Raw genomic sequence first — 25,269 nt, forward strand, 5'->3', positions numbered from 1 at the left:
TTCATATGAGGGTACATACATTTTAACTTCAGGACTTGGAAAGTAGAATCAGACAGATCAAAGGTCAAAGGCAGCATGGGCTATTCTGTTTCAAGACCCTGCCTCAAAAATAAACAACACAAAAAACTTTCCTTCCTACTCCATAGGAATAGATGAGTTGTTCAGTTTCTATCACTTTCTTGCCATTGGCACAGACAGGATTTTTGATGATAGCTGACAAGAAAGAGAATATATATGCATGAAGCATCCACTTTGCAAAGACTTTCCAATCATTGCCTGCACTTGTGACTTGCTGCTGGGAACCTGCAAAGATGGGGAACAGAGCCACAGGGATGGAGGTCACATTAGAATAAGAAACCATTTCGTGTTCTATGCCCACATGGAACAGGTTATCTAGGTGTCAGCTGACTCAAATGCTGATACTCAGACTTAGATTGGTGTAGACTTCTGATTCTGTGTTGTGGATGAGTTTCTTTCAGCACTTCTTTTGTTGCCCTGGTCAGAGGGTAAATTTCTGAAGGGCAGGGGACAGAAAGAAAACCCTTTGAGGTAATTCAGATTCATTAGTAGCAACTGTTTGGGGAAGAGCCCTATGTGGCCTCAGGAAGAAGGAGTTCAACAATTGATTAGCAATGTCTGTTTGGGGCACAGAATGGCAGAAACATAACCTGCAGAGCAGCATTCCTCTTTGCTTAATAAATGTAGGCTGCTATTATGGTGCTTTAGAGTTTACAAAGAAATTTTATGTAACCATAAAAACACTTTTATGGGAGAAGTGGTGGAGGAAGGAAGATAAGGAGAGGGTAGATGCAAAATAAACTCTAAAATATGGTAAGTATTATAGGTTGATTTTTATTTGGACCTTCTCATATTCTGAACTTGACCTCAGGGGACAAAACAGGTGTCACATGTGAAACAGGGCCTAGTAAGTGTTACAGTGAAATGAAGGCAGTCTTAAAGCTCCAGGCAGGTGCTAGACAATGTGTCTCTCTGCATTCTCTTGGTTTTGTGTGACCACTCCATTATCAGCCTCCTCTCTAGGTAGAATGAATGGTGTTAATCTCCAGACTCCTTTGTAATAAATGCTGGACTGTGAACAGGAGATGGCTGGAAGAGAGTGCCAGGCCAAGCCTTGATCTTTAATAAGGTGCAGCACTAGTCTATAACTGTCAGCCAAGACAGAAGGACCAGGCTTTCTGCTTTCTCACCCAGAATAAGAAATGGGGTCTGGGCTGTCTGGCCTACAAGGATCTCACTCTTTTACTGCTCTAGGGGGAGCCACTCGGAACTACACTTTGGAGCCTGCCATGTTCACCAAACAGCTTTCTTTGGAAAGAAGCAAATGCCTCTTAACGGTGTTCGGCTCTTGTGAGAGAGAATCTAGCTGCATTATGATTCTACTCAAAGCATGGCTTACAACTTGGGTCCCTGGTAGCAGCCCTTTGCAGTGAAACTATATCACTTTTGAAGCTTAGCAGATGGGAATTGTCATAAATGATATTTTAGTCACAGATATGAGCCATAAAACTTGAAAGATAAAGTATCTTTCTGAGACACACATGGAGAGGCAGACACAGACCTGGAAACAATGCAAGCTTTTCAGAAGCTCTGGTAGAATGGAGGGAAGGGACCGACCAATGAGTAGGGATTTTACCTTTTAGCAAATTATCTAACTCAGGGCAAGTATTGTGCAGCACGGACTTGGAGAGATGGCAGATATGGGTTTTAGTGTGGGTTACATACACATTTCCTGAAACAGGGGACCTAGTTTCCTTTTTTTTTTTTTTTTTTTTTCTGAACCTTTGTCTTCCTACACCCCTGTGAAGGGGCACTAGCAGTGTGTATTTTTTGCAGCATTTGACACTGTGTATGGCAGATAACAGAACAGTGTATATGTCTTCTGCAGCACCTCTTGGAGTAGATGTATTTCTGTTTGTTAGTTATACTTGATTATTTTTCTGAGCTGAATAATTGATTAGCATTTAAGTGCCATGATAAGATATAACAGTATCTCATAGATTTTTGCCTCGGGTCAGTGTGTACATGAACACTTTTTATTCAAGAGATGTACCTGATTCTCATAATCTTGGCCATATCTTCATTATACCTGTCACACTCACAACAGAAAGATTAGTTTGTAGGGACAACAAACAAAAACAGAAGCCTTGTGAGAATCTTCCAGAAAAACTTAAAAATCACCTCCCTTGTCTACATTATACACCACATCAGAGTCTTATGCTTGCAGCCTATGCCGGGCTGGATCTTACTGTGTGTCCAAAGATGACCTTAAACTTCTGATCCTCTTTCCTCCACCAGCAGAGTGCTGGGATTCGAGGCATATACCAGCATGAACGGGATTGATCCCTGGGCCTTGTGCATGCTAAGTAAAGACGCTACCAAGTGAACTATATCCTCAATTCCAGAGCAACATTTAATGGTTTTGTCTACTCACCATCAATGTATTATAGGGACCCTCACAGTTATTGTTATGAGGTTTCACCCATCTCTCCTCACACAACTTTTTAATTGAAGAAGCCATTGAACACAGACTTTTTCAATCCAAAAAGAAGATGCCTTCTCCATTACTTGCCTGCAGTTGTATTTGAAAGCCTTATTAATTGACAGGTCTACATGGAGCCTATAGTAAATTAAATTGGCATGTATGACACTTATATCAAGGCAGAGGTGCTTGTGTGGCTTAGTGAGAGTGAATTTATGTAGCACTGATAGAGTTTTGAGACTAAGATGAGACCAAGAACCCATGGGTTTGTTGTTGTTTTATTTGATTTTATTTAATATTTTAGTTTAGAGGTAGTAATAATTTGATTCCTGCTGTATCTCACATATGTTAACTAATCACCTTTAAATTCATTATCCTACTCAATCTTTTCTTTTAACTTGGAAGATTATTGTCATTATCCAGGCCAAAGTAAGTAAAATAACCTCTGGCCAAATTGCTGACTTCAAATAACAAAGTCTACAGTTGTGTGTGTTGCTTTTCTTGTTGAAATGACAGAATACCAAACAAAAGAAACTTAAGAGAGGAAGGACCTATTTTGGCTCACAGTTTCATGGGCTCTCAGTCCTACACAATGAATCAGGGTGCAGTTATACATTAAGGCCGTGTGCCTAGTGGCCTACATGTCCCAGCTAGGCTCTATATCTTAAAGGTTCCACAACCTTCCCAAACAGTGCTATCATTTGGAGACCAAGTGCTCATGTATGTGAGCCTGTGGAGGAGTCTCAGATTCCAATGATAATAATGCTTGAGTTTCAGACTGCCTCCTTCCAAAATTACTTCTATTATCTTGCTGGAAAATATATTTTTAGTAATATTAGTAGTAATGTTTACTTAGGGTGAGGCAAAGGGGGACTTTTTAGGAACCTTATTTTTCTAGGAAGAAGACTAAGCTGAATTATTGACCACTAAATCACTACTTTGTTAAGGTGTGGCCCAAATCATGTCTGACAAAAATGTTTCCTTTAGAGTGAGATGTTCTGTTTGGGTGTTTTACTGTGCTTGCTTGCATTCCATAGATGTGTCTGTATCTTTATTAGTCCCTCAGCTCCTTCTGAAAGGTACAAAGAAACTGAGTTTAAACGGTGCGCTCCTCTGTTGATCTGGGAAAGTTTGTCCTGAGAGTGTCTTGACTATAAATAAATACAGCAGAAAACAAAATAAAAGATCTCTCCTGGCTTCTCTTTTATGTGTTTTCTGCCTCCTTGGCATTAATGTATCATCTGTAGCCCACTTTTTAATGATGACATGAGCAATATTTTTAAAATGTTATTTGATACTACTTTAGGCAAATGTTCTAAGATATATGATACACTAGAGAGAGAAGAACTTTGCACATAGAGTCTTGGCTTACATAAAAAAGGGATGAGCAGGCATCTGGTAGACAGATAAGAGAACTGGAGATTATCTGGTCATCTACCCATAAATTAGGGAAAGAGATCCTGAGAATAGTACCATTGTCAAGTGTGCTGTTATTTTCTATTATTGTGCATGGTTATGGCACTGGCTAAAACCATAGCTGATGTGTCTATTCAGTATACAGGCAGGGTGACATATTTGTTATAAGGTCATATATGTTATATGTATATATGAATTTGTATATATACACACATACACCTATATGTGTGAGATACAACTAAAGCAGTCATCACCTCTGTCTTGATCCATGAAGTACTGTGGCCATATGTTCTGACTGTCCATGTCATTTCACCAGCAACCCAGCTTGACTGACATTCCTCTATTCTTTTCCATATGGTATCATTTCACTTCCTATCACTAATGTATGACTCCATGAAGTGTCCCTCAAGATGATCCCGCATTTCCATCCCCATTTCACAGATGAGCATGGCTGATAAGAATTAGTTAAATGATTATTTTTCCTCAGGTCACATATGCTGAGAGAAAGATTAGAACCTGACACATGGTTGCCCTGCTCTGTATGGGGGATACATCTCCAAATTCAAATATTCCGACCTCAGAGTTTTCTGGGTTAGACCTCTAGAAAACTACCAGGAGACATCATGTTATGTAATTAATTACAACTATAATTATCTTGGTTTCTGGGTCACTTAAAGATCATCAGTGCATTTTGTTTTCATGGTTCATTCAGCAAAGGAATTATTTTTTACTAAAGTACAAGTATAATTAATCCAGTTTTCATATGCTTAAATAATAGAAACAGGAAAACACCAGTATGGGGACTGAGTTCATCCTGCTAGAAGAACTGTTCAATACAGCACTTCATCTGTCTTGGAATAGAAATGCCGCTTCCTAGAAAATAAACTGTTTGCATTGGGCACATGTACATTTGTTGTGTGAGTGACTGACTGAGTTGATGAAATAAACACTGGTGGTACTCTTCCTCTATCCCCCTAAGCATCATGGGAGTGACAGAAAAGCAGTGTCTTTAATTGGTCTAGGCAAAGTTTTGCACAGGAGTGGCAGCTGATAAGAGCATGTAAAGGTGAAAAACTTTCAGGTTTGGTTGTTTTCTGTCATGGTTCTCTTAGGAAAATAATCTAGGCTCAAACTTACTCTTTACACAACTCTAAGTTATTAATAATAAAATCCAGCCTAAGAAGGAAGCTCAGCCAGTAAAGCCCTTGCCTTACACACATGGAAGTCTGAGTTCTATTCCCAAATCCCAAGTAAAAGTGCTGGTTGTGTTGATGCATGTTTGGAGTTCCAATACTGAAGAGGCAGAGACAGGAGGATCCCTGGGTTTTGCTGGCCAGGCACATCAGCTTCATTGGTGAACTCCAGGGCATTGAAAGAGCCTCTGATGGGTAATATTCTTAAAGATGGTACCCCATGTTGCCTTCTGGTGCCCAAGCACACACATGTGCACAACACACACATGCACGCGCGCACACACACACACACACACACACACACACACACACACACACACACACTCCCTTTCACTCTCTATTTTAACATAGGTTTATTTTTCACTGTATTCTCTTCTACTCACAAAATATATGTCAATAGGAATAGCTCTTACATATATCAGTTACTTCTAAACCTTCCATAGTTTCCTAGAGTAGATCACACAGGGATGCAAGGTGCCAGTATCATCAAAGTATGCTGGCAGCATGCATTTGTCTGATGAAAAAAACAAAACAAAACAAAAACAACAGATATTTCCATCCACAGGAATTAGGCCTGTTTGCATTCTCTGCATGTCACTATATATGACTCACAAATAGAGTTTCTGTATCATTAAGATATTGGAATATGACAGCCTTACATGCCTGTCCATCATTCAGGAAAAGATATTGTAGTACATAAGGAGGATGGGATCTCTTTGGCTCTGGAATGATTATTTTCAGAACTGATAAAAAGTGTTTTGGAATTGACTGTGGTACTCTTCTTTTGACTTCTGTTTTCTTTTCCTGTTTTTGAGACAGGGTTTCATGTAGTTCAGGTTGGCCTTGAACTCTCTATGCAGCTATAGATTTTCTATTGTCCTGATTCTGATTCCTGAGGCCTGGAATTACATAAACATCCTCCTGGCTTAATGTGGTGCTTTGTGATGAGTCTTTTTATGTCTCAACAGCCAGCTTTCAAATAATGATATGAAGACTTATTATTATTATTTATGAATTTCAGCCTTAGCTTAGGCTTGTCCTGCTAGCTCTTATAACTTAAATTAACCATTTTTTTTATTAGTCTACATTCTACCTGTTTGTTCCTGCTTATATTCTGATTCTGCCCAGTTATGTCACTTTCTGTCTGACAATGAGTCAGTCTCTTTTATTCACTAACCAATGAAATAAACATATACACAGAAGAATGTTCCCCAATGGTAGCAGCAGTCAGATTGTATTCTCCTTGGAGTGAGCAAAACATTTGGATGGGAAAAGAATTAAGGTGGAATGAGACTCCACCTTCCCATTTTGCCACAAAACTGAAGAAGTTTTTTAATGACTATGTTGTGACCTTCCCTACCCAGTATCTCTTTTATATTGAAATAACAAAAGTAGCATCTAGCTGATTTAAAAATCAAAACAGTCCCGATTCTGTAGTGGAATATCATAAAGCAGAGGATATAAGTAAATTATGGCCACAGATTAGAGGAAAAATGGCCTTTTGTCAACCCAATCAGACTTCTGAGTGAAGGATAGGAGGTAGGAAAGAAAATTTACTCAGATCAGATTTTTTTTTTGACACATGCTCTAGGAGGAATATAATAACAATAAGAGCTAAAATTAATAATAAAAGCATTCAGATTCATTGGGACCAGGGGCTCCTTAAGACTCAAAGGCTTTCTAATTGTCTCTGCTCACTCATAGAGAGGAAGTAGAATACGATTTTTGAAAGTGAAGTGGAAAAAGACAGGTATGTCCAATGATCTTTCTTTGGAACTTGAAAATAATTTTTTATATTTTCTCTAATTCACTTTTTAAGATGTAAGTCATAGCTCACAGATATGCTTGAGATGGTGCATGTCAAACAAAACCCTGCCTCCTGGCTTCAAAGGGTGAATGGACACAAGGTCTTGTTATATGAACCTTGCCCATGTTAAACACCTTACATGGTGCTCCCTACACAGAGTTCCCATCAGAGTGCTCAGGTCTTTTCCTTCAACATCAAATTCAAGTGCAGGTTTGTATGGTTCCTGACTCACCCTGTTTATTCTCACTCTATCTTCCTGCTCACAGTGTTGTCTTGTTGGATATATAATACACATAACATGTGGAGAACTCTTTAAATACATAAACATAATTCCCATTATCCACTGTAGAATTCCTAAAACTAATTTTAGCAATATAAAAATAGATTATAATCCTGTGTGTGTCCTGTGTCCAGTCTATAAGGGTATATTCTATGCTGCTAAACTTAAACTGCTTTGTGTTTGCTTACCTAAAAATATTTTTTCATTATGCATGTATGTTTTGACTACTTATATGTCTGTGTACCACATGTATCCCTGGTGTCTTTGGAGGCTAGAAGGGGGCAGTGAAATCCCTAGAACTGAAGTTATAGAAGGTTGTGAGCTGCCATGAAGGTGCTGGGAACCTAACCTGGCTGCTCTGCAAGAGCCCTTTACTGCTGAACTCTTCCCCAAGCTCCCAGTTATTTCTTTCTTCTGTGCCCTGTTGCATGGATATGCTATAAATAAAGGGTGCCAATTTTGTTATCAGCCTCTTATTTTCCCTATGATACCTCATTGGAGAGGTTACTTTTGTTCTTTATTTTAAATTCCTGTTATATGTAGTGGAGGAACTGTATATGTAATGTAGTATGAATAAGGGGACTTACAAATCACAATGGTGGCTTTCTTCCTCTCTAAGAACCATCACGGACATTCTGAAGGCTGTTCAGTATCGTATAGCTCATCTTCAGCACCTCATCATTTCCTGATGATCTGGGCTGGGTAAACCTCTGTGGTGAGGCTGGCTGGTGCTTTAGTGAATGGTTCCAGCATCTGTGTCCTTCACCTCCTAGACACTGCTTGCCTTCTCTTGCCATTGTGACATTCAAGATACCTCTGGACATAGTCAGATGACCCCTGCACTTGCTGGCATCATCATCATTTAAGAACCACTGATTTCAAATAATGGAGGTTGCTAAATTGTTTGAAGGATGATCTTTCCTTTGAGCATTTATAAATCAGTTTTCAATGTTGGTTCTGGGTTAGTGCCTAAAATAAAACTCAGCCTATTCTGAGAAAACAATATATTTGAGCAGGGACTAATTACCTCTTTTTTATTTCTAGTGACAAAAGCCAATATATCACACTTAGCTACTGGGAGACTCCATTGCGGTAAACTAATTAAACTAATTCTATCTCTACTCATTATTCTCAGTCCCACTAAATATTTAACACCCTAGATTTATTTCATTCTATAAATTATATCATACTTAAAACTAGACATAGTCCTCAAGAGTTTATTTTGGACTTTTCAAAATGTAATGTTCAGCTTTATCTGGGATATATATTTTTCCTATCTTTCTTAGCTAATCACTCACCTTAATTATGACTAATTATTAAAAATGATATATGGCTTTAATTAAATGAAAGTGGCTGGCTTCTTGTTAGCACTTATTAAATACTGACAACATTAAGAAGATAATGTAGAGGAGGAAACTTACAGAATTGGTTACATTTTCAGGTTGCACGCTGGCAAGAGATACACATCCAAACAGACTGATTAATGCACAAGATGGCAAAAAAAAAAAGAGTGTTTTTTTCATAGTTAAAAGGAGTGAAATTCTATATCCATTTTGGATTCATTTTCCAACAGAGGCAGGCCACATAATTAAAATGTTAATAGACATCCCACTATTTGTACTTAGGTTCCAAAGCCAGCATACATTAAATAGAAATTTAGCCCAAGTGCTTTGCGGGAGAAGCCAAGAGGAATGCAGCCTAAGTACCACTTCAGAGTAAATTGCTCCTTCTTATAGACATGTAATGCAATTAAGTCAAGGGGCTGTGAGCTGCCTAAATTGAGTAAGTTTAGTTTAGATATTTGTCCTTAGACATCTCCCTGCAGAGGGCTCCATGTTGAAGAGAAAGGAAGGGACACTGAGCCATTGAGCTATTCATTAGACTTGACATAGTGGTGAGCAAGGCTAGGGATGCCTAAGGAATAGAGAATTTTCTTTGACATTTGCAAGAAAAGAAGAGCAGCATACAAGTTGGTCTTTAGCTAGCTCCTATTAGCTAACTTTCCAGTTTTAGCAGGTGGTTTTGGTCCAGTTTCTTGTTTTGTGTAAAATTATGCTTATTGGAAAACTGCAGAAGCTGAAGGCATTTTGTAACTGAGTGAACTTCTTCACTCAGATAGAACAAGATCCCTCTGGGGAAAGAAAAAAAATTATTGGTGACAACTATATGAATGGAATCATTTTGAGCACATGGGATCATGAACCCTTGACCCTAGCATAATACCTAGAATTATATGCATTTTGTGCTACATAGGGACAAGGTGCTAAGTGGATTTGTGAACTTGTAATCCACTAAAAGTGAACTTTTAGTTCCTAGTAAATAGGTTCCCTGACATTCTGACCTCATCATTCCCCATATCTCTTTCTCTGTGTGCTGAAAACCTGTTCCACTTGAGGACTTAGAACATATGCCTTATGAATCTAAGAGTAATATTCTCTATCAATCTAGATTTAACTCAGCTTCCATTCAGTGTATTAAATTAAAGTCTTATTCAAGAAATATTTAGATTCAAGTAATGTCTTATGAAACCTACACAGGGCTAGAGCAATAGCTCAATTGGTGAAGCACTTGCTTTACAAGCCGAAGGGCCTGAGCTCAATCCCTAGAATTCATGTAGGATGCATATTATCCAAGCACTGGGTGGGTGACAAAGGCAGTGCCCTAGAATATCCTGCTCAGCCATCCTTGTATACTTAGAAGGTTCTAGGAAAATGAGAGATCCTATGTCAAAACATAAGGTGAATAGCTCCTGAAAAAACACAATTCAAGGTGGCTTCTGACCTATATATACATGTACATAAGCACACATGTGTACACATACCACTACACATCATATACCTGCACATATACAAGCATATATATATATATATACACATATATATATGTGTATATATATATGTATGTATATATATATATATATATATAGAGAGAGAGAGAGAGAGAGAGAGAATGTGCCAGTGTATAGCTAAGAGAAATCCCATTATCAGCATTGACATGGGTACATTGAAGTACACAAGTATGCATGCATATATACACATACAAGCATACATACACATGAACCAGTATGCAAGCACACAAGTAGACACAAGCACAAATGCACCTGTATGTGTACAAATATGCAAACATATACACAAACATAAACACAGGCAAATATAAATATATTGCATATACAAACACATGGACACATGTAAAACCTTGCACATATAAGTACACAGTATTCACATAAATACACATTCACAAGTACATACAAACACACACATATAAACCAATACATATACATGCACTATACATTAATCAGGTCATAGGACACAGTTCTTTTTCTATTCCTAATCAAGAATAACTTGAGACCTTGTTCCCTGTCATGATGTGTGATGTCAGAGCCCTTTTCTTTCTCTGTCCTACGTTACTTAGATAAGTCGTTTATTCTTCCTTCCCTGAAAAAAATGAGAGACATGCTCCTCAGAGTCTATTTTAGCATAGATGCTGTATTTTCTGGATCAGTCCTGTTGTATGAATTCTCAAAGATTACCCAAATATGACTCACCATGTCTCATTGGGAGCAATGCAAGACCTTAAAAGCTAAAACTACAATAGCAAAATGCAATGCTACAGAGCATTACTCAGCACAGCCAGCTTGACTCTCACCTTCTCTTTCAACTGTGCTCCTCTCTAGAAAGGGAAAACTGCTATAGGATTCTGATGTGTTACCCTCTGCCTCTCTCTATGTTTATCTCTCTTTCCTTGCTTATCTCCTCACATAGCCCCAACTTGTAAGGCTGAAAAGATGCTCACACATGGTTCCTCTTTCATCCACCATGGTATTGGGAAAACAGAGTTGAAATGGATTAGGGCTGAGGATCAAGGTTCCAGAGGTACATTACCCTTCAATTTTACACAGTCTGCCTCTCTCCACTTTTAATTTTTCTCAGAATTCTTGAAAATGGATGATTAAAAATGAACCCTTTCTTGTAGTATTTGTGAAGGTTCAATAGTGTAGAGATCACTTCTCATGAAGAACCTTAATCAGTAGCAGGCAGATGACTTTATACTTGGAGGTAATGATACCAAGGCAGTGTTGACTCTTCATGCCACCATTCTGTGTCACCAGTGGTAAAGAACAGCAAGAACAATATGCAGACAGTGAGGGACAAGGGCCATGGACCTGAAAAGTATCGGGAAGAGAAAAAAGGAAGGAGGAACAAACAGTGCTCTGAATGTTTGCTACTCTTGGGCTACTTCAGGGACAGACTGTCGGTTGTTTGTTTTGCTTTGTGTAGAAGTCATCCTATAAGGCACCTATCACTGACTCATTTTGTAGGTGAGAAAATTGAATATTTGACTAATTTCTCCTTGATGATAAAGAGAGGAACTGGAGTCTCTTATTTCAGTATTGAGACCTGGGTTTGCACCTCCACGCTGACTTGGTACTCATTTCCCCCATCTTCTGGATGTGTAATTCTGTGATTAGGAGATAGAACACATCTCTCATTTCTTTTCTTCTTTAAATTTATATTTATTATATGTATTGCTGTAACAACAGATACATACTTTGAGAGAACTCTTAGAATGAATGCTGAGAACAAGGAATTTATTTGAAGAAAGCTCACAGTGCAAGTGTTCAGTGTAGGATACCATTAGGAATGGTGTCCCTGTGGCAGATGCAGATCATGTGGTATGCACTGTGAGTCCAGTCCATGTTCCTCTTTATGATCCAACAGGAAGAAAGACCTTTCCCATGTCCTGAATGCTGAAGATACATGTGGCTTCACCATCATGTTAAGAGCTCTCTGTAACCTCTTGGCCATTTTCATGTGTTCATTTTGTGAACGTGTACTCTTTGACATTTTACTTTCAACTTTTAATAGTGCCTTTGTTGCAAAATAACAGTACTCCTGTCTTAAATGCTAACTCAACACTTTGGATAGGCAAACAAACAAACAAACAAACAAACAAACAAACCAAAAAAAAAAAAACAAATGCAGAAAAGAAAAGAATATGGTGTCCTCTTTGGGGGACTATTTTCATTTAAATTTAAATGGGTTGAAACATTTATTTTCAGTGCTTTTTAGCAAGATTGAGTAAACCTCACTCATGTTTCAATCATTGTGAGATGATCATTTTCATGAGGGTAGAACAAGCAGCTAGCTGACCAAATATGGAACAGGGACAGAAAAGATAAATCTCATGTTCCTGTCCTGGTTAGGTTCTAGGGATCACCTAGGTAGAGTCCTCTCTACCAATGTCTATGATATGTTGGGACCTTCCTTAGATGAAGGTGCCTGTACCTTTGCAGAAAGTCAGAACATGTTCAGGTGCTGTTCTTTGAACATGTCTTTGAGCAGTTTTCTTAATTGGGTTAGCTGAAATGTAAGATCAAGATTAGCCTGAGCAACTCAGTAAGCTGAGAATACAGCTCAGTGGTGGAGTGTGCCTCACTTGTGCAAGGATCTCTGTCCTATCCCCCATACTTCTGGGGGAAAAGTAAGTAAAGAAAAAAAGTCTTTCTTAGATTGTAAAGATTTAATTCTGCATTACTATTAGACAATAAATTGCTTTTGGATTATCTCCTAGATGGTGAATTTATGAATTTGGCAGCTTTTGATGAAAAGAATCGATACACTGTCTCTTTAAAGAGGAATTAGTAGTTACAAGAACTGGCAGTGTATTTGGAGATTTGTTGTATGTTTTTTTTTTTTCAATAGCTCACAAGAAGACCATTTTCTTTCTGTTTAGAAGAATATGTGTGTGCTTAAGGGAAGACAAATTCCAACAATCGGGTTGTTTGCTGTGATTTGTATGCCCCAGGGATGAGGGGAGTTGGCAATGTCAGAAAATTACAAATATAGTATAAAAAGTTTCAAAAAGGAGAATTTTTTCTAATCTAGCTCAAATACATGGCTTGGAGCAGGAATCTTTTGGAGAGACTTAGGTTGTGTAGACATCTCTTTTGGTATAGGATCCATGGGTCTCCTAATTTAGTTGTTTCCTCTTCTCTTTGTCCCAAAGAACATACCATTTATCCTTGGTTGACCTTTTGAACTAAATTTGTGAAAGTCGGTCTGCCCTGATGTTGGGCAACATGCCCAGGCACCATCTCTGTACTTGGTGGCCCTATCTCCATGCCACCTGAGTGTTGATCCTTGACCTTGGTTTTCTAGGCCATCTCTTTGAGAATACCACTTGCTGGTTTCCTTTTAAGTACAGTTTTCAGGTCGCATGTACTTGTTTGTGATAGAAAACGTTCAAAGAGAGAGATGCAGGGAAGATGTTTTCACTCATGGGGACCCTAAGATAGCATTAAATATCATTTCATACTCACTCTGAAGTTCTCCATGGTTTTTATAACCCCAACTTACCTTTCTTTTTCTTTCTCTAGTTAATGCTGACCTATGCTTTTGAATCATTTTTGTCTTTCCTTTTTCAAGTAAACATGCCTTGATTCTCCTGCATGGATCAAGGACCTCTTTTGTGTTATTCCACACTCTCAGATTCACTGATGTTTAGCTTATACCATCATTTCAGCTCTCCACCCTTTGATGCCCATTTTGTGACTGTTCTCTGTAGAGGAAGAATCTACGTCATTTCAATTTCTCTTTACCACCCCTCGAGGACATAGTTGCCTTATATACACTAGGCTTTTAACAATGACTGAAGAGGTGAATGAGTACCTGAATGAGTGACTGACTGAAGAAAGAAGGGAAGGAGGGAAGGAAGAAGGGAGGGAGAGAGAGTTATATGGCCATCTTGTCAGGATCTCTGTTCTTTGAGATAGATTGAAATCTCTGATAAAAGACAAGGATATGCACTTGAACTAGCCTACCCCTTGTCCTCCATTAATACTTAAGCCCTTTACTGCTTCTTTGATGCCCTTGAAATACCAGCACTCTGTGGCCCTCCATTCTCTCATTGTATCCCTTATTCTTTTTCTACTGTAGTTCCCATGTTAAACTAAAACTATTTTCAGGGTTTAAATCTTATGTTGTTTCCTTTTTTGGTGATTGCCACATGCCATTTTCCATGACCAGAAATATTTTATCATTTCCCCACACATTACTCTTACACTATCATGCCTATAACTCTGCCTGTACAAACTGTCTATGGAAGCCATTCCTAACCCCTTAAGCTCAGACTAGTTCCTCTTGTAGCCTCCCTAAAGCATTTCATAGGAATACAATGAAATGCATATTTTTATTTGAACAGTAACTGCTAGATTTTGGAGTACCAGCTATTTGTGGAAATTCATTGCATCTGTCTCAGCCATCAAGAAGGGTTCAGATCACAATAAGTACTCCACAAATGGTGTATAAAGATAAGATGCCCCTTATGGCCCAACCTGAAGCAGCAATTTGAGGAGGTACTGAAAGTCAAAGGCAGAGCTGATACAAATTGATGTAGATGATTATGTATTTGCTCACCTTCTGAGGATTTGTGAAGACATCTGTCTCATACTGAAAACCTACAGTAGCCACTTTATTTTGATGCTCCACAGCTAATTCTAAGTAGTCTTTGTGGGTTACACACCTACTAGTATAATTTTGAAGGACCTTATTGATGTGAAGATAATTCAAACATCTTAAGTTAACGTTGATTACACATTAGTCATGAAGGGTCACACGGATTGAATGCTCTACTTTCTGTTGTCTAGATGTGTCTCTTTGTTGTTTTCTGGGACTTAACCTTCTTACAAATACTCATGGGGACGAGTTTTAAAAGAATATGAATGGTGTTAAGGAGGGAGAAGAGATAAAAATCATGGAAGATATAAATCCATTCTTGACTCTTAGTTTCCATATACTGGTCCGGTCTTTGGCAAGTGATGTATCAAATTAGCCAGTTTTCATAGATAAATTATTTATATCAAAAACTTAATTATGCTGAAGTACACTTTTATTTGGGTATCCATTTCATAATGGATTATAAATGGTTTTACTTTCTTTATCTTTTAGGTCATGTTTTAAGGCCCAAGAAGGGTTGTCAGTTTTATACAAGTAGTTCATTAGAAAGATATGTGAGATTATAGAGAATAAATTGGAGTAGGGTGGGGAAGTTATGAAAATATGTGGAAATGAAGCCTTGGGAAGAGCCTATGGAGATTGCTGTGGCAAAGATGGCTTCATACAGAGTCACAGGCCAGCTCCTCCTTTCACTGATTTTGGCCACATTGCACCAAGGCTGAGGTAATAACCCCATAGCCTTTTACCCTACTAGCACTCCATGCATCTATAGCTAAGATCAACCCTGTCTATGAAATTTCATTCCTTGGAGAATTCAGGGCGTGAAAGGTTAGTGGCCAATATTTCTCCCCAACTAGCGGCTGAGATTGATTGTGAGATATCAACTTTAAGGGTCAGTAGACTAATAGCTGAACTTGGAGAGATTCTTTATACACAGTCCTCTCTATTTGAATTTCCTGATCAGTTTTCATCCCATACCATTTCTTCCATCTCCTTGATCTTCTACTTTGTCCCCTTAGAATAGAAACTGAGGTCCATAAGGGTGAAAATCTGTTCAGAACTTCTAGGGGCTATTTCCTACTAAGTAGTGCTATGGAGGCAGGTCAGCATGCCCTCAGATGCACAGAAATGAGGTCATCAGGAGTTTCTTGTCTTTGCAATTCCATTTATCCATCACATACACAGAACACATCATGGCCTATCTATCTTCCTCAAATGAGGACTAGCCCAGTGCATAGGTCCTTGAATACATTCCTATTATCAATTTCTGTGTTAGGTATTTTGAGTGGCCACCTCCAGGTTTTCCTGTGTGAAGAGTATGATGGGAGTTGTAAGAAATTATATTTTCCCTTGTAATTCTCAGGAGGGCTGGTCATAAGGCTTCTCTTCCTCTGCAAATGAGATCAATTCTAGCCACAGCCCCTTCTTGGTCCTCTGCTTTCTTGTCTTTCAATAGTCATATCCTCCCCATCCTCCCTCTCTATCTTCCCACAGCCTTGATGTCTGCACACACATAAATAAGGCTGTATTCACGCATGTGAGGATATACAGCCATCACATTACTGTGTGGGGTGTGTGAACGTGCTGAGGAAGTATAATAGACTATGGTTGTGTGGTTTTAGGTGTATAATAAGTTTTCTGCAGACTGGGGTGGGGGAAGACATTTGTTGATTTAAACCATTTTTTCCCCTGAGTTAGTACCCAATCTGCAGCTAAGAACTGCTGACTACAGCATATTTCTGAATGTAGATTTCCCCCTCTGACAGCCAAGACCTAACTCTCGCCTGATCTATGTAGCTGCATTGTTCAAATCACAAAGTCTAGGTGACAGAACTGCTCTATTTTCTGAGAGCCCCCAACAAACCTGTCACCATATGGAAGCAAGACTCCCGTAGTTACCACTGTACCTAGAAACTCAGCAGATGATGGGAATTATTTCTTACTACTAATTCCCCTTTTAGTGGAGATAAGCCGCTTTGTTCAGCTGTAAATGAAACATTAGGGTATTAACTGTGAAGCCAGAAGTATTGGGGAAGCTACGATTTTATCTTCAGTAGGAACATTTTGGGCAATAAATTGTTTTGTTGGACAGAATACTAAATCTCTTGAGTTACAAAGAAGCAGAGCTCATTAAGGGAAATGCTTAAAGCAGGGGGAAAAGAGGCGAGACAAAAGCTTATTGCCTTTGCTGTGGGGATCGTAGGGGTGTACAGGTCCTTTGGTGTATGTAGCATAGAAGAATTATATGGTAGGGTGATTAAACAAGTACATCTGTAGACCTGCAAACACTCTGTGAATATGTCCAAGGGATGAATACATTTCTGAAATATCAATAGTAGTCTACAGTAAGTTATGAATTTCCGAGTACTTATTTATCTTCAAAGACAAGGTTTTTGTTTCCTGTGGGTGAAATTTCCCCATCTCTTTGCCACATCCTTCAGATTAATCAGCTGGCATGGTTACATAAATGTTTATAATAGAGAAGAGTAGGTGCTGGGGTTATCCAAAATATTGTCACAGAATACACACCTAAATTAAAATAATTATGTGCTAAAACATCTGTCAGCGGGGCTTGACAGGGAAGGAGGGGCTTTCTCATGATGAAAAGAAGGCTTTTGTTAAGAATGGTAGGTTTATATCCCATGTGTGTTCATGTCCTCAACTTGTTTATGTCTGTAGAGGGGGGAGGGACAGAGAGATGGCTCATTGACTGATGATGGGGGAAGAAGCCACAGTAAAGGAGTGATGATATCTTCTCTGAGAAGACAGTTTTCCTTGGAGTTGTCTTCTATGTGTGCCTTCACACCTAAGGTTGCATCAGTGTGACACTATAAGTACGTGTCCCATGCTTTTGTTCCCAGGGAGGAGGACAGCCCCTAAAGTGTCATACTGAGAAACTTAGAGCATTGTAAACAGACAGATCTAGGAGGCTGTAAGAGCTATCTCAAAGGAGTGTGTTTTCTTTTTTAGTTTTCTCCTTGGGATATGCAATGCATCATTTCACAGGATTGCACCCTGAAGAAGCTCATCATCATTTTCCATTGTCCTGCATATATGGATGTTAGGTGGATACCCAGTACATGCTCACCTGAAGCTGCCAGCACTGTGCAGAGTTCAGGAGTTCTGAGTGCTTACTGTGTCCTCTCACCATGTATGCAAGCCTCATTGATCCCTTTGCTTGATTCTCTCTGCAGAGAAGAGAGCACTGTTTCCAGCCTTGCAGGGAGGTTGATGTAGATAAATGAAGGGTAGATAAATGAAGGGTAGGTAAATGAAGGGTAGGATGACCCAACACCCACCTTCCTGTAAGCTTTGGCAAGCATGAGCTTCCTTAAGCCTGACTTGGTAAAACTAGGAATATGATATGTCAAGGTTATTTTTAGAGGCAGGGCATAGCTCAGTGGTAGAGTACTTGCTTAGCATGTATCATCCATTGCAAAACAAAATCCCCTAGATTTAAATAAGTTAATAAATGATAATTGTATATTCAATTTTAAAAACCATTGAGTTATTATACTTTTTGATATTCTATCCAAAAGCAGTTACAGGATGAGATTCTTGGATACTTTCATATAATAGAACTGAGCTGGATTGTATCTGAATCTGGTGTGTATTTATGCTGTGATTCAAATGGCATGTATTGTACATGCAAGTTTTCAGGACCAGTTATGAATTGAGTAGGCAATGTTAGTTTATGGGAGTAGCAGACATCCAATGGCATTCCTTCCTTCTATCTGTCACTTAGAGGGCGTGTTCAGCATTGAGATGACTTGAAATCTCTCAGTTAAAGTGACTGGAACCCACTCGTGACACAGTCATGGCAGAGCTGATACTCTTTAAAGTTGATACCAAAGAACAAGAAAGGTGAACATAAGGGAAAAATTAAAACCAAGAATGTGTAATATAGAGAAACACCATTGTGGTAGTAGTTTCCAAATGGAGTCTCATTTACATGGGATACTCTTGATATCCTAGGATAATTCTGATATATGTTTGTAACTCACATTTTTGATCCTTGCAGTAAAGTAATAGACCCATATAGTAAGAACACTGGCATCATATATTCAGGATTTAAATCTTGTCATTTTGAAAATTACTCAGTGCTCAATATACCCAATTTGAGCCTCATTGTTCTCATCTATATAAAACTACCCATCTTTCAGGTTCCACTAGATACTATAATTTCCTAGCTCAGTAAACAAAGCTGAATTTTACAAGCTGCTGTGGCCTACAAGCTCCTCAGAGTGACTGTTTGGAGATTCAGCTTATCCAGAGGCTTTTGTTCCTGTTTGTGAGCTCTTAGTGAATAAGAGTCCAGTAGGACTCTGCATGCAGACAATGTGCTCCTCAGGTGGACCTGTTCGAAATATACCAGAGACTCCATAGCCAATGCCTCTGATCTTTGTCAGTAAGTGTCATGGACGTTGCCAAAGCACTTGTCAGAGTAGAAGGTGAATAGCACTGAAACCTGTATGTTTTCTCTCCTCTTTGAGTGGCATTTATGAGATGGTAAAGGTTGCTGAACTTCTTCCCATGCAATATATAGAGATGATAATAGTTAAGAGGTTAGTTGATATGTAGGTTGTTGAAGACTCTATGTATGGGTTTATCATCATTATCATCATTTTCATTGTTTATTGTTACTGCTATGTTACCTAGGATAAGAGTCAATGGTTGAGTCTTTGGAGAATCCATAGAGAGATCCTGCCAGGCTAAGAGCCATTTTGAGAGACTTTACCTCTAAATCCTACCTGCATATGCTTTCAGAGATCTCTGTAAGGGGATATCTTCATTATTGTAGAAGCTTTCCACAGAGTGATGGTTAGGCTAGAATTGAGCTGTGGCCATGACAGTCTTACAGTTAGTGATGCATGCAAGTCTGAAGCCCAGTTCCAAGTATGTCCCCAAGAAGCTCCTGCTGTGCCTCAGATACTCCTGGGTAGATAACCCCTGGGGACTGTTCAAATGGAGTCCTCGTGCTAGAGTTAACACTAAAGACGTTATTACTTCTTAGAGCTACTATCAAAACTATACTATGACACATATGGTGGCCTTCGATGATAACATTATTTCTGTCACAGAATCCAAGACCCAAAGGCTAAAATTGAAATGTCCCCATGGAGGAATCTTTATAGTTACTTAGAGAATCTCTTCTGTTCAATTCTTTCAACTTCTGGTGGCTTCTAGAAACCTGAACACACAATCATGTGGCCCTCCAGCCTCTCTAACTCCATCTTTTCCTCTCTCTCTCTCTCTCTCTCTCTCTCTCTCTCTCTCTCTGTGTGTGTGTGTGTGTGTGTGTGTGTGTATGTGTGTGTGTGTGTGCATGACAGATACTGTGAATATATGTACAAGTACACAAGAAGGTTGGAGGACAAGTTTAAGTGTCAATATAACACTCATTTCCCAGCCCTTCCACGTCTACCCCCCACTCCCTTGTAACTGCCACCCACCAACAGAACTTTTCAAACGACCAATCTGTATTATGTATACACTCATTGGAGCATGGCCACATTCTCAGTGGACTTCCCCTTAAATAGAACTGAGTCCTTCACCTCCAACACCCCTCCAGGCCTGGCCATGTGGAGAGTCAACCCTCTCTCCCAAAAGGTTGGCTTCCCCACCCCCTTTTTATGCAGGCTCTCTCTCTGGTCTGGAATTCAACAAGTAGGCTAGGATCCTTAGTGTGTGCTCCAGGGTTATTCTTATCTTTGCCTCCCCAGGATGGGATTAAAGGGGATAAGACTGAAGTCTTCATGTTTGTAAGCCTAGCTCTGTATCAGCCAGGCCATCTCCCCACCTTTCTCCTGAAACTTTGCTCTATCTTTTCTTTTTGCTTTTGTCAGGATCTGTCAATGGACTTAAGTCTTAGTCAAATGCAGGCTGATATCATAACAAGATCTTCACTTGATCATATCTGTGAAGGGCCCCTTCCCAAATAAGGTTACAAGCATAAAAATACATGCTTAAGACTCTGAGAGACACTGCTAAGTCCACTTGTATTTCACTGTCAAGCATCCTGGGCAATAGAACCAAGCAGTGTAACATGGATCAGTCCCCAACAAGTACATAAAGATGCAAGGAGCAGTCCTATTTTCTATGCACTTACCATGCCACAAGAATGAAGCTCATTGACTATGGCATTCTTTCCTGAAAGTTTGCCTGCACAGCCCATAAAGATAAAGTTTTTAGTTCTTTCTGTATTGTTGAGAAACTGGGCATCTATGAGAGAAGGTCACTGTTTTTAGGCCTTGAACCAAGAAACAGGCATCATTGCTATCTTACAAATTTACATTTCAAATACTGGGGCTTATGCTCTGAAACTTTACACAAATTAATTTTTTATTTGTGTGTGTGTACATGAGCCTGCACAGTGGTGGATCTAGGTCCTGCCCTCCTCTGGTTTCCAGACTTGCCATCAAGTGCTTTTACCCCCTGACTCACGAAGGCCACGTCATAGTTTGAATCTCAATGTCTGAAGTTGTTGCAGCTTTTCATGGGTAGGATTTTGCTGGGATTGGTAATACCCCATCTTTCCCCCAAGCTCCCTCTTTTGGAGCCTTTTGGTTCTGGGGATGCAGGAGGAGGACCCGGATCTGCATTTAAAATAGCTGCCTTATATAACTCTACCTCCTTTCCTCCCACTTAACCCATCCCTCAGGTAACTGCCTAGACTTTCACAGATATGTTCACATGGTATCTGAAGAGATAAATCCTCAAAAGTGAAGAACAATAAAACATACAAACACATAAGAGTTCAAATTGTGTTTTTAAGATTTTTAGATTAATTGCTTTTATTCTCGTCCTGAGATACCCTCCACTTTTGGTCTCTGCTGCAGTGCTCCCTGCCCCCTTCAGTGGGAAAGGTGGGAAGGCTGTTTTTGCTCTCAGCCCTTGCTGCAGCAGAGTCAGCTCACTGTTTAGCGCTTGCAGGTTTTCCACATGGATGGTGCCCACAGAGCCAGGGGTGGAAAAATCCTTCAGTGAAGCACAGCAGACTTGCCTCAGCCCTTTAATAATCCAGTCAATTAAAAATTGATTTCCATTCTGAGCAACATGGTGGTGATGTCACGGGTCATCAGTGTCCACACTGTCACCAATGCACACCCCATGGAGGAATGCTGAAGTGTCTTTCCACCAAGAGGGAGCATGTATTAAATGATCTCAGCCGCTGAAGCAGCAAGACAGAAGTGTTTCTTCCCACAGTGGCATTTTGTGCCCTTCCATGCTGCTCTGTCAGTAGTGGAGTTGTAGACACAACCCTGGATACATGAACAGACAGAAGTATGAAATTGCATGTCATTTTTGATACAATTGTGCATGAAATGGGCTGGATTTTCCCTAATTAACAGACTGCTCCTTTTATTGCTTACTACAATATAACTGACCAACAAAAATCACTTATTTAAGATGTCCAATGTGATTTTGGTATAGATCTTCAATTGTGGCAGGATCATTACCACCTTGCACATTTTTGTTATTTATGTTTTGGGCAAGAATGCCTAAAATGTGCTCTCTCTAGGATTTTAAGTTTAGAATACCTGCAATATGCCTGGTTTATTTTGGAGAGAATTTATCTGAAATTAGTACCAGAACATTCTAAGGATATTGCATGAATAGGGGAAACAAGTAATGGTATCAGAAAATCAAAGAGAGTTAAGCTGTCTGACGGTTTATTTTTAAAATGTATTTTTCTAGATTTTTTGAGAATTTCATACATACAATATGTCTTAATCATATCTAGCTTCTGTTTCCCCCTCCAACTACTATCAGACTCTCCTTGTTCTACCCCCCTCCTAATTCCATGTTCTCCGTTTTGTATATGTATACATATGGCCACGGCAGTAGTATTTTTGTATATATGTATACATAGAGTCACTATGACAGTACTTTTGTATATATGTATACATAGAGTCACTATGACAGTACTTTTGTATATATGTATACATAGAGTCACTATGACAGTATTTTTGTATATATGTATACATATAGCCACTGTGGTAGTATTTTTAACTAACATATCTGTGTTTTATGGCAAAATAATTGGCATGAATTCAATTTCTCTCTGTGGAATGAATCAGTCTATGTAGAAGTGTACTAAGAGGTAGGGTTTTCAGTTTTTGTAACAGGCTCCAGTTCATTCTTCTCTTACAGCAGAAAAGTTTTGTAAGTCATTAGGCATGCTCCAGACTTCTCTCTGCTAAATAGTCAAATTTGGCTTAAAATCATGGCAGGTATTTTGGCAAAACTATAGACAGGTGGGTAGGTTGATAAATAGGTAATAAGGCATATGTGTATATAGGCAGATGGGATTGGTAGGCTAAAAAAGAAGAAAAAATTGAAAATAGTTCAGAAGCCAGACTTTGAGTGGAGGACCATGTAAGCTTTCCATTCTCCATATGAGGGCAGCAATTGGGAATTGTGTTATTTTACTTTTTTTGTTTTTGAACCTTGTTGTTAACATTTATATAGTACAGAAAAAAAGTTTACTCATAATTTTGCTTCCAGAGTTGAGAATACAATGAGATGCCAACAGAGGTATGTGAGAACATTATGACCAAAGCAGGAATATTGTTCCATGGAATGACCTGATCTTGGTTCTCAGGGTTCTTCTAAAGAAGCCAGGTGTGGTGGCATGTGCTTACAGCTCCGGTGTTGGAGAGGTGAAGGTGGGTGGGGTGCCCGTGGACTGTTGGCCAGCCACTCTAGCCTACACAGTAAGGTCTAGGCCAGTGAGATCACTGACTCAAAAAATAAATAAATAAAGGTGGTGGATGGCTCCAAGAAATGATGGCTGAGGTCACTTTCTGCCTTCTTCCCCCCACCTTGTGTGTGTGCACACATGCATGAGTTCATGCATGTGAGCACAAGCACTCTTGCATGTATTCATGCATACTTGCACATACATGAACATGCACATATTCACACACAAAGTAAATTCCACAAGAAACTTGATTATCCTGCAAAGGTGACTGAAGGAATTTCCTATTTAAAATCATGTCCTATATGTACAAGGCTAGGTCCCCAACAGATGTAGTAACTTTACTACATCAAACATGGCAGGTTTTCCTCCATTTAAGGAAGCTCTTTTTGTTTTGTCCTCATTGTGTAGCTGTATTTTAAAGACATAGAGTAGCAAATTCCACAGGGTCAGACACTTCCCTAAAATTAAAAGTCCCTATAGCATGGGGACTTTGCCCAAATTAAAAACCCTATCTGCAAGTTCTCACAATTCTAGTTGATGTGAACAATGCTCTCAGAGTTTGTTTAAAAATTCTCTGAGCTTTGTCTCTGATCTTACCTGCAAGGGTAAGTAACAACATAACTGATTTGTTCTTGGATATGGTTAAGTATTCTGAAAATGGTGCTTAATAATTTCCTTTTGAAGTGAGAAATATTATGTTCCCAAGCTCCATTATCTATCTTTAATAATTTGGGCTGAAGTCATTGTCTTTTGATATAAATGAAAATCATCTATAAAAAATAATCTTGAATAAAAGTTTTAAATAAGCTGCATCCTCCTGCACCTGAGAACTTCTCACTAGGAGCAGAAGCACTTAGAGCCCTCGTTGCCCTCAGAGTGTAACAGCTAGGAATAGCATACTCCAAAGGCTTCAAAATTTTATTGTTGAAGACAATCCTTGGCTTCCTAAACCTTCTACAGAGTTATCTATGGGTGTGCAAGATTCTCCTCTGTTAATTGCAATGTTGAGAATGGGCCTAATTGGATAGCCACTGGCACACAGTGTGGCCAATAAGCTGGAGCCCAGGCCTCTGGAGGACTCTGAATGTCGGCATTCACCATAAGGTCAGCTCAACTATAGGAAAAGTGTTTTGTTTGATGCTATAGGAAGGCCAACAGAGAAGCAGAGGGGTCTGGAGACAAGTTTCAGAAGCCCTGAAGAACATTTGCAAGAGTCATCTTGAAATAAACAGTGAGCGTGGAACTATGCATTCATGATATAAGTCTGTCACGAACTGGGCTTGATTTCTCTTTAATTAACTGAGAGTTTCCTCCCGGCTTCATTGCAGAATAATTGAGAAACGGGAATTACATGTATTTAAGAAGTACAACCTACTTAGAGTGTTGGTATTCATTGAAACAATTCCCATCTCTTTACATAGTTATAACCTTCAGTTTGAAGATGCTATCTCAAGTCTGCTCATGTTTTGTGTGTGATGTGCACACATGTGCATGCATGTATTTATGGAGATGAAAAAGTACCCTTGTGTTGATCCTCAAATACCATCAACCTCTTTTTTTTGAGACAGTATATCTTGATGCCTAGAACTTGCCAAGTAGTCTAGGTTGGCTGGCCAGGGAGCCCCAGGGGTCTGCCTATCTACATCTCTCTATTGATGGGACTTCATCCAATGTAGGCTCTCTGGGAAGTATGTAGCAAGTTAGAGGGTTTGAAGAGAACATTTTACTAAAGGCTAAGTGCAGTTTTGAAAGTCTCTGATTGTCTTCTGCTTTTTCATTATCAGGTAAAAGATTAGATGAGTGAGCATTTTTTCCTTATCTATCCCTAATGGGCATCAGCTCATCAAGGATGTGGTAGGTTCTGCGAAGGCTGAGTGCCTGGATGGTGTTTTTAAGATATTTTATTTCCTCTGAA

At 39.2% G+C, this 25,269-nt stretch overlaps 1 protein-coding gene across 20 annotated transcripts in view; it reads left to right on the forward strand.

The window, feature by feature from the left end:
* The window catches only part of Rbfox1 (RNA binding fox-1 homolog 1), a 1,049,790-nt gene that overhangs the window by 762,603 nt on the left and 261,918 nt on the right, over positions 1-25,269 (forward strand). The gene's annotated exons all lie outside the window — the stretch shown is intronic.

This window comes from Phodopus roborovskii, unplaced genomic scaffold (genome assembly GCF_943737965.1).
Source record: "Phodopus roborovskii unplaced genomic scaffold, PHOROB, whole genome shotgun sequence".
Taxonomy (NCBI): Eukaryota; Metazoa; Chordata; class Mammalia; order Rodentia; family Cricetidae; genus Phodopus; species Phodopus roborovskii.